Source organism: Cyrtonyx montezumae, unplaced genomic scaffold (genome assembly GCF_038088225.1).
Source record: "Cyrtonyx montezumae isolate F1298 unplaced genomic scaffold, pur_monq_1.0 scaffold_46, whole genome shotgun sequence".
Lineage (NCBI taxonomy): Eukaryota > Metazoa > Chordata > Aves > Galliformes > Odontophoridae > Cyrtonyx > Cyrtonyx montezumae.
This window is the reverse complement of record NW_027072052.1, coordinates 223,316-232,560: the sequence shown is the minus strand read 5'-3', so window position 1 is coordinate 232,560 and position 9,245 is coordinate 223,316.

Here is a 9,245-nt window from a genome sequence, read left to right as displayed (position 1 = left end):
TCTATATCTATATCTCTGGAGTGACTGGGGGCTCTCAGGAATTGTCTGTGTTGGAGGCAGAAATAAGCCTCACTGGTAAAGACTGGCAGAAGCATCCTATAGTGACCGGACAGGGGAGGGGGCTCCATGCATACTCGGTATAGACTATCTCAGAAGGGGGCACTTTAAGGATCCCAAGGGGTACCGATGGGCTTTTGGAATAGCTGCCGTGGACACAGACAACATTAAGCAGCTATCTGTTTTACCTGGCCTGTCAGAAGATCCATCTGTTGTGGGGTTGCTACAAGTGGAGGAGCAACAGGCACCAATTGCTACAGAAACGGTGTACAGATGGCAGTACCGCACCAACAGGGATTCCTTGCTCCCCATTCATAACTTGATCCATCAGCTAGAGAGCCAGGGAGTGATCAGCAAAACTCACTCACCTTTTAACAGCCCCATATGGCCGGTGCGTAAAGCCAGTGGAGAATGGAGGCTGACGGTAGATTACCGTGGCCTGAATGAAGTCACACCCCCACTGAGTGCTGCTGTGCCAGACATGCTACAACTCCAGTACGAACTGGAGTCACAAGCAGCCAAGTGGTATGCCACCACCGACATTGCCAATGCCTTCTTTTCAATTCCTCTGGCCACAGAATGCAGGCTGCAGTTTGCCTTCACCTGGAGGGGCGTTCAGTACACCTGGAACCGTTTGCCCCAGGGGTGGAAGCACAGTCCAACCATTTGCCATGGGTTGATCCAAACTGCATTGGAACAGGGTGGTGCTCCTGAGCATCTGCAATACATTGATGACATTGTTGTATGGGGCAATACAGCAGAGGAAGTCTCTGAGAAAGGAGAGCAGATTATCCAAATTCTCCTACGAGCTGGCTTTGCTATCAAGCAAAGCAAAGTGAAAGGGCCTGCACAAGAAATTCAGCTCCTAGGTATGAAGTGGCAAGATGGACGTCGTCACATCCCAACAGATGTGATTGACAAAATTACTGCCATGTCTCCACCCACCAGTAAGACAGAAACCCAAGCTTTTCTGGGTGTAGTGGGCTTTTGGAGAATGCATGTTCCAAACTACAGTCTCATTGTGAGCCCTCTCTATCGGGTGACGCGGAAGAAGAATGATCTTGTATGGGGCCCTGAGCAGCAGCAGGCTTTTGAGCAAATTAAGCAGGAGACAGCCCGTGCTTTGATAGCCAGGGCCATTGTGGATGGGACAGGATGTAAAGAACATCCTCTACACTGCTGCTGGAAAGGAAGGTCCCACTTGGAGTTTGTGGCAAAAAGCTCCTGGAAAGACCCGAGGCTGACCCCTCGGATTCTGGAGTCGGGCCTACAGGGGGTCTGAGGAGCGCTACACTCCAACTGAGAAGGAGATCTTAGCCGCGTACGAGGGGGTTCGAGCTGCTTCCGAAGTAATCGGTACTGAAATGCAGCTCCTCCTGGCACCTCGACTGCCAGTGCTGAGCTGGATGTTCAAAGGGTCAGCTCCCTCTACCCATCATGCTACTGATGCCACTTGGAGTAAATGGACTGCACTGATTACACAAGCGAGCTCGGATGGGGAACCTCAACCGTCCAGGAATCCTGGAGGTGATCATGGACTGGCCTGAAGCTAAGAAGTTTGGAACAATGCCAGCAAAGGAGGTGTCACGTGCTAAAGAAGCCCCACCATATAATGAACTACCAGACAACAAAAAGAGATATGCCCTGTTCGCAGATGGATCATGTTGCATTGTGGGTAAGCACCGCAGATGGAAATCTGCTGTGTGGAGCCCCACACGACAAGTTGCAGAGGCCACTGAAGGAGAAGGAGAATCAAGTCAATTTGCAGAGGTAAAGGCTGTCCAGATGGCCTTAGATATTGCTGAATGAGAGAGGTGGCCAGTGCTTTATCTTTACACTGACTCATGGATGGTGGCAAATGCTTTATGGGGGTGGGTACAGCAATGGGAACAAAATGGTTGGCAACGGAGGGGTAAACCTATTTGGGCTGCTGAACTGTGGAGAAACATTGCTGCCCGAATAAAGAATATGGTTGTAAAGTTGCGCCATGTAGATGCTCATGTTCCTAAGAGCCGGGCAACTGAAGAACAACAAAATAACCATCAGGTAGCTCGAGCTGCCAAAGTTAAGGTGGCTCGAGTAGACTTGGACTGGCAACACAAGAGTGAATTATTTCTAGCTCGGTGGGCCCATGAGACCTCGGGCCATCAAGGAAGAGATGCAACATGTAAGTGGGCTAGAGACCGAGGGGTGGACTTAACTATGGATGCCATCGCACCAGGTTATCCATGACTGTGATACGTGCGCCACAATTAAACAAGCCAAGAGGATGAAACCTCTTTGGGAGGAAGGACGATGGCAAAAGTATAAATATGGGGAGGTGTGGCAGGTTGCCTTGACACGATCTCGCAATGGTAAGCGTTATGTGCTCACCATGGTGGAGGCAACTACTGGGTGGCTTGAAACATATGCAGTACCCCATGCTACCGCCCGAAACACCATCTTAGGGTTTGAGAAACAAGTCCTATGGTGACATGGCACTCCAGAAAGAATTGAGTCCGATAATGGAACTCATTTCAAAAAATTCTCTTGTAAATACTTGGGCAATACAAAGCTCATGGCATCGAGTGGATTTATCATATCCCCTATCATGCACCAGCTTCTGGTAAAATTGAAAGGTACAATGGGTTGTTAAAAACAATGTTGAAAGCAATGGGTGGCGGGACATTTAAGCACTGGGAGAAGAATTTGTCAGAAGCCACCTGGTTGGTCAACACCAGAGGATCCATCAATCGCGATGGTCCTGCCCAATCCAGCTCTCTACCTACTGTAGAGGGAGATAAGGTCCCTGTAGTACATGTGAAGAACTTGTTGGGAAAAGCGGTTTGGGTTCTTCCAGCTTCTGGAGAGGGCAAAACTCTCCGTGGGACTGTTTTTGCTCAGGGACCTGGGTCTACCTGGTGGGTGAAACAGAAGAATGGGGCTGTTCAGTGTTTTACCACAAGGGAATTTGATGTGGGGTGAGTGCCCTCAGTAATTCTATTAGCATGTATATATGTATATATGTATGTTGTATGTGTTTGTATTTAATGCTTGTGAATCATTGTTTCTTTATGTATATATATATATGTCATGGTTTTATGATTTTTGGTAATGGTATTCCACATCATAACATCATGTAGTGCATTTAGAGTTAAAGAGTTAATGCTCCAGCTCCGTGGATCATCGATAGTTCCAGGTATGCCTGTCTCAGAAGAGAAGAAGAACTCCATTCCCCAGAGGACTTTGCGATGCTTTGCGTTCTTACGTGTTTACGCTCAGAGGGAAAGATAAAAACTGTCTGCAGTCACGGGACTCTCTCTTCCCTTCGGGACCGAGCTCGGCAGTGGGTGTTTGTTGCAGCCGTCCGCCTTCAGCGTTAGCGTAAGGCCTTCGGTTTATCGGACACTCTCTCTCTTGCTCATTTTATTTGATTCATTTGCCTCAATTCCAATTATATTATATTATATTGTGTTATTTTCCTTTCTGATATCTTATTTAGTAAATTAGCTTTCCTCCTCAGATCGCTGCCGTTGTTTTGTTCCTGGGCCCATCTCCCTTCTCCTTTTTCCCTTTTCCCCCTTCCCCTTCCCCGGGGTGTGGGCCCGTGGGTCCCCTGCCTCAATTGTCACGGTACCGGGTCGAACTGTCCCGCAAACCGGTGACAATTTTGGCGCCCAACGTGGGGCACGACTAGCTACCTTAGCTGGGCAGAGACATACTTTTAGAGTGAATCTCTGTCTTTTGTTCGGAAGCTTATCTGTACTGCAGGTCCTGTACGGCAAAACACGACCTTGAAGTCCAGGCGTACTGCCAGTTCTCCTGGAATATTTGTAAACTTTTCGGGTGCTGCCAGCTTGTTTGAGTAAAAGAAAAAAAAAAAAAAAAAAATGTTTTTACTGTTTCTGTTAAAACTGCCCTTACAGGGATTGTATTTCATTGCTTTTTCCCTTTTAATGCTCAAAACGTACTGGAACTTGGTTAAGCTTGCCAGTCTGATCTATGGAGCCTGGTCCCTATATGACAAACTAAAAGCAGTGATGGTGGCATCTACCAGATACCTGGGCACCCCGGCTGATGTAACAAACGATACCATGTTAACAAACCAAACAATATTTGAATGGGTGTCCAGTTTCTCCTCTCAGTTCCTTATGAATTTTCAAGATTACGGCTTAGGGACTATGTTAGCATTTGGGATATTAGTCCTCCTGAATGTACTCTCTGTAATAGGATTTTACATTGCATGGAGGAAGCTTTTCCCAGAAACAGAGAATGCTGAATGGCAGGGAAAGTGGAGAGTTTTAGGAAAGAAATTAGAAGCATGGGGACCCCCGGTGCCATGGGATTTTACTCCTGAGCACTTACAGGATCCTGAGGAGCTAGGCCTGTATCTGAGTAATGGGTGTTGCGGCTCAGAAAGATCTGAGGTGGAACAGCTTATCTGGGGCTTGGCTTATGCTTACCGAGGCATATATACTGTGCTGGAGAGAGAGTGTGTCCAAACTGAGGCTCAGACCAAAGAGGAAAACCTCCCAGGCACATCTGACCATCCAGAGAAAGCACCGGTATCAAAGTCAGTTGCCCCGGTGGAAGGCCAGAAATGGAAACGTGTGTCCTCACGCCTAGAACGCAAAGAAGAGGTGGCGAAAGAAGAGGAAGATCCAGGCGAGGGGGGGTCCTCAACACCACCACCACCAAGAAAGGCAACAAAGAAAAGTGAGAGGCATGGACATAGTGATGATGAGGATGATGAGAGAGTCAAAATTACCACGTTTCGTCGACCCATGAAAATGTCTGAGATCCAAGGCTCAAGAAAGGAGTTTATTCGACGTCCAGATGAGAGTATTGTCACTTGGTTGCTTCGGTGTTGGGACAACGGGGCCAACAGCGTGTCCCTCGACAGTAATGAAGCTCGCCAACTAGGAAACATTGCTCGTGACCCAGCTGTCGACAGAGGGATCAGCCGGTATATGGATGGAATCGCCAGCCTCTGGCAACGAATGTTAGTAGCTGTGAGGGAAAGATATCCCTACAAGAGTGACCTGGCACCTAAAGTGAAAAGATGGAAAACTATTGAGGAAGGCATCCAGTATTTGAGAGAAACAGCTGTGGCGGAAATGCTGTATGATCCCACGTTTGATCCTGAAGATCGGGACCATGATCCAGAGAAAGTAAGGAGTACACCCGAAATATGTCAGAAGCTTTCAAAAACAGCACCAGAAAGGTACGCCGGTACACTAGTGACAACGTTCAACAGATATGAGGACCAAGACAGAAAACCCCCAGTTTTTGAACTGATTCTTACACTTCAAAACTTTGAACAAAAATTTCCGCCATCACATGCTTCCATTTCAGCCATATCAAGGTTAGAAGTACAGATGGAAGACGTGTTAGAGAAAGTATCCCGACTGATTGATAGGGTTGAAAAGATTGCAGCTTTCAGAAGCAAACGCCGTCCTGCTCGAGCAAATGACAGCACTAGCTTCATGTCACGCGCGGCTCTGTGGAGTTACTTACGTGAAAATGGAGAAGATATGAAGGAATGGCATCAAAAACCCACCCCTGCACTGCGAGCACGGGTGAGAGAATTACAACACAGACCAACGACCAGTGAAGTTGTTCCTGTCACTACAGGTAACCAATAGAGGGGCCCTGCCCTCAGCCAGAGGAGGGAGAGGGATAATAGAGTGTATTGGACTGTGTGGATTCGGTGGCCTGGCACATCAGAACCACAAAAATATGAGGCACTGGTGGATACTGGTGCACAGTGTACTCTAATGCCTTCAAGTTATAAAGGGACAGAACTGATCTATATCTCTGGAGTGACTGGGGGCTCTCAGGAATTGTCTGTGTTGGAGGCAGAAATAAGCCTCACTGGTAAAGACTGGCAGAAGCATCCTATAGTGACCGGACAGGGGGCTCCATGCATACTCGGTATAGACTATCTCAGAAGGGGGCACTTTAAGGATCCCAAGGGGTACCGATGGGCTTTTGGAATAGCTGCCGTGGACACAGACAACATTAAGCAGCTATCTGTTTTACCTGGCCTGTCAGAAGATCCATCTGTTGTGGGGTTGCTCCAAGTGGAGGAGCAACAGGTACCAATTGCTATAAAAACAGTCCACAGACGGCAGTACCGCACCAACAGGGATTCCTTGCTCCCCATTCATAATTTGATCCGTCAGCTAGAGAGACAGGGAGTGATCAGCAAAACTCACTCACCGTTTAACAGCCCCATATGGCCGGTGCGTAAAGCCAGTGGAGAATGGAGGCTGACGGTAGATTACCGTGGCCTGAATGAAGTCACACCCCCACTGAGTGCTGCTGTACCGGACATGTTACAACTCCAGTACGAACTGGAGTCAAAAGCAGCCAAGTGGTATGCCACCATTGACATTGCTAATGCCTTCTTTTCAATTCCTCTGGCCACAGAATGCAGGCCACAGTTTGCCTTCACCTGGAGGGGCGTTCAGTACACCTGGAACCGTTTGCCCCAGGGGTGGAAGCACAGTCCAACAATTTGCCATGGGTTGATCCAAACTGCATTGGAGCAGGGTGGTGCTCCTGAGCATCTGCAGTACATTGATGACATTGTTGTATGGGGCAATACAGCAGAGGAAGTCTTTGAGAAAGGAGAGCAGATTATCCAAATTCTCCTACGAGCTGGCTTTGCTATCAAGCGAAGCAAAGTCAAAGGGCCTGCACAGGAAATTCAGTTCCTAGGTATAAAGTGGCAAGATGGACGTCGTCACATCCCAACAGATGTGATTGACAAAATTACTGCCATGTCTCCACCCACCAGTAAGACAGAAACCCAAGCTTTTCTGGGTGTAGTGGGCTTTTGGAGAATGCATGTTCCAAACTACAGTCTCATTGTGAGCCCTCTCTATCGGGTGACGCGGAAGAAGAATGATTTTGTGTGGGGTCCTGAGCAGCAGCAGGCTTTTGAACAAATTAAGCAGGAGATAGCCCGTGCCGTGGCCCTGGGGCCAGTGCGGATGGGACAGGATGTAAAGAACATCCTCTACACTGCTGCTGGAAAGGAAGGTCCCACTTGGAGTTTGTGGCAAAGAGCTCCTGGAGAGACTCGAGGCCGACCCCTTGGATTCTGGAGTCGGGCATACAGGGGGTCTGAGGAGCGCTACACTCCAACTGAGAAGGAGATCTTAGCCGCGTACGAGGGGGTTCGAGCTGCTTCCGAAGTAATAGGTACTGAAACGCAGCTTCTCCTGGCACCTCGACTGCCAGTGCTGAGCTGGATGTTCAAAGGAACAGCTCCCTCTACCCATCATGCTACTGATGCCACTTGGAGTAAGTGGACTGCACTGATTACACAGCGAGCTCGGATGGGGAACCTCAACCGTCCAGGAATCCTGGAGGTGATCATGGACTGGCCTGAAGGTAAAACGTTTGGAACAACGCCAGCTGAGGAGGTGTCACGTGCTAAAGAAGCCCCACCATATAATGAACTACCAGACAATGAAAAGAGATATGCCCTGTTCACAGATGGATCGTGTCGCATTGTGGGTAAGCACCGCAGATGGAAATCTGCTGTGTGGAGCCCCACACGACGAGTTGCAGAGGCCGCTGAAGGAGAAGGAGAATCAAGTCAATTTGCAGAGGTAAAGGCTGTCCAGCTGGCCTTAGATATTGCTGAACGAGAGAGGTGGCCAGTGCTTTATCTTTACACTGACTCATGGATGGTGGCAAATGCTTTATGGGGGTGGTTACAGCAGTGGGAACAAAATGGTTGGCAACGGAGAGGTAAACCTATTTGGGCTGCTGAACTGTGGAAAAACATTGCTGCCCGAATAAAGAATATGGTTGTAAAGGTGCGCCATGTAGATGCTCATGTTCCTAAGAGCCGGGCAACTGAAGAGCAGCAAAATAACCATCAGGTAGATCGAGCTGCCAAAGTTAAGGTGGCGCAAGTAGACTTGGACTGGCAACACAAAAGTGAATTATTTCTAGCTCGGTGGGCCCATGAGACCTCGGGCCATCAAGGAAGAGATGCAACATATAAGTGGGCTAGAGACCGAGGGGTGGACTTAACTATGGATGTTATTGCACAGGTTATCCATGACTGTGACACATGCGCCGCAATTAAACAGGCCAAGAGGATGAAACCTCTTTGGGAGGAAGGGCGATGGCAAAAGTATAAATATGGGGAGGCGTGGCAGGTTGATTATATCACCTTACCACGATCTCGCAGTGGTAAGCGTTATGTGCTCACTATGGTAGAGGCAACTACTGGGTGGCTTGAAACATACGCAGTACCCCATGCTACCGCCCGGAACACCATCTTAGGGCTCGAGAAACAAGTCCTATGGCGGCATGGCACTCCAGAGAGAATTGAGTCAGATAATGGAACTCATTTCAAAAATTCTCTTGTAAATACTTGGGCCAAAGATCATGGCATCGAGTGGATTTATCATATCCCCTATCATGCACCAGCTTCTGGTAAAATTGAAAGGTACAATGGGTTGTTAAAAACAATGTTGAAAGCAATGGGTGGTGGAACATTTAAGCACTGGGAGAAGAATTTGTCAGAAGCCACCTGGTTGGTCAACACCAGAGGATCCATCAATCGCGATGGTCCTGCCCAATCCAGCTCTCTACCTACTGTAGAAGGAGATAAGGTTCCTGTAGTACATGTGAAGAACATGTTGGGAAAAGCGGTTTGGGTTCTTCCAGCTTCTGGAGAGGGCAAACCTCTCCGTGGAACTGTTTTTGCTCAGGGACCTGGGTCTACCTGGTGGGTGATGCAGAAGAATGGGGATGTTCAATGTGTACCACAAGGGAATTTGATGTGGGGAGAGCGCCCTCAGTAATTCTATTACTATGTATATATGTATAAATGTATATATATATGTTGTATGTGTTTGTATTTAATGCTTGTTAATCATTGTTTCTTTATGTATATATATATATATTAAGCATGACGTAATGATGTTGAATAAGGGGTGGAATGTCATGGTTTTATGATTTTTGGTAATGGTATTCCACATCATAACATCATGTAGTGCATTTAGAGTTAAAGAGTTAATGCTCCAGCTCCGTGGATCATCGATAGTTCCAGGTATGCCTGTCTCAGAAGAGAAGAAGAACTCCATTCCCCAGAGGACTTTGCGATGCTTTGCGTTCTTACGTGTTTACGCTCAGAGGGAAAGATAAAAACTGTCTGCAGTCACGGGACTCTCTCTTCCCTT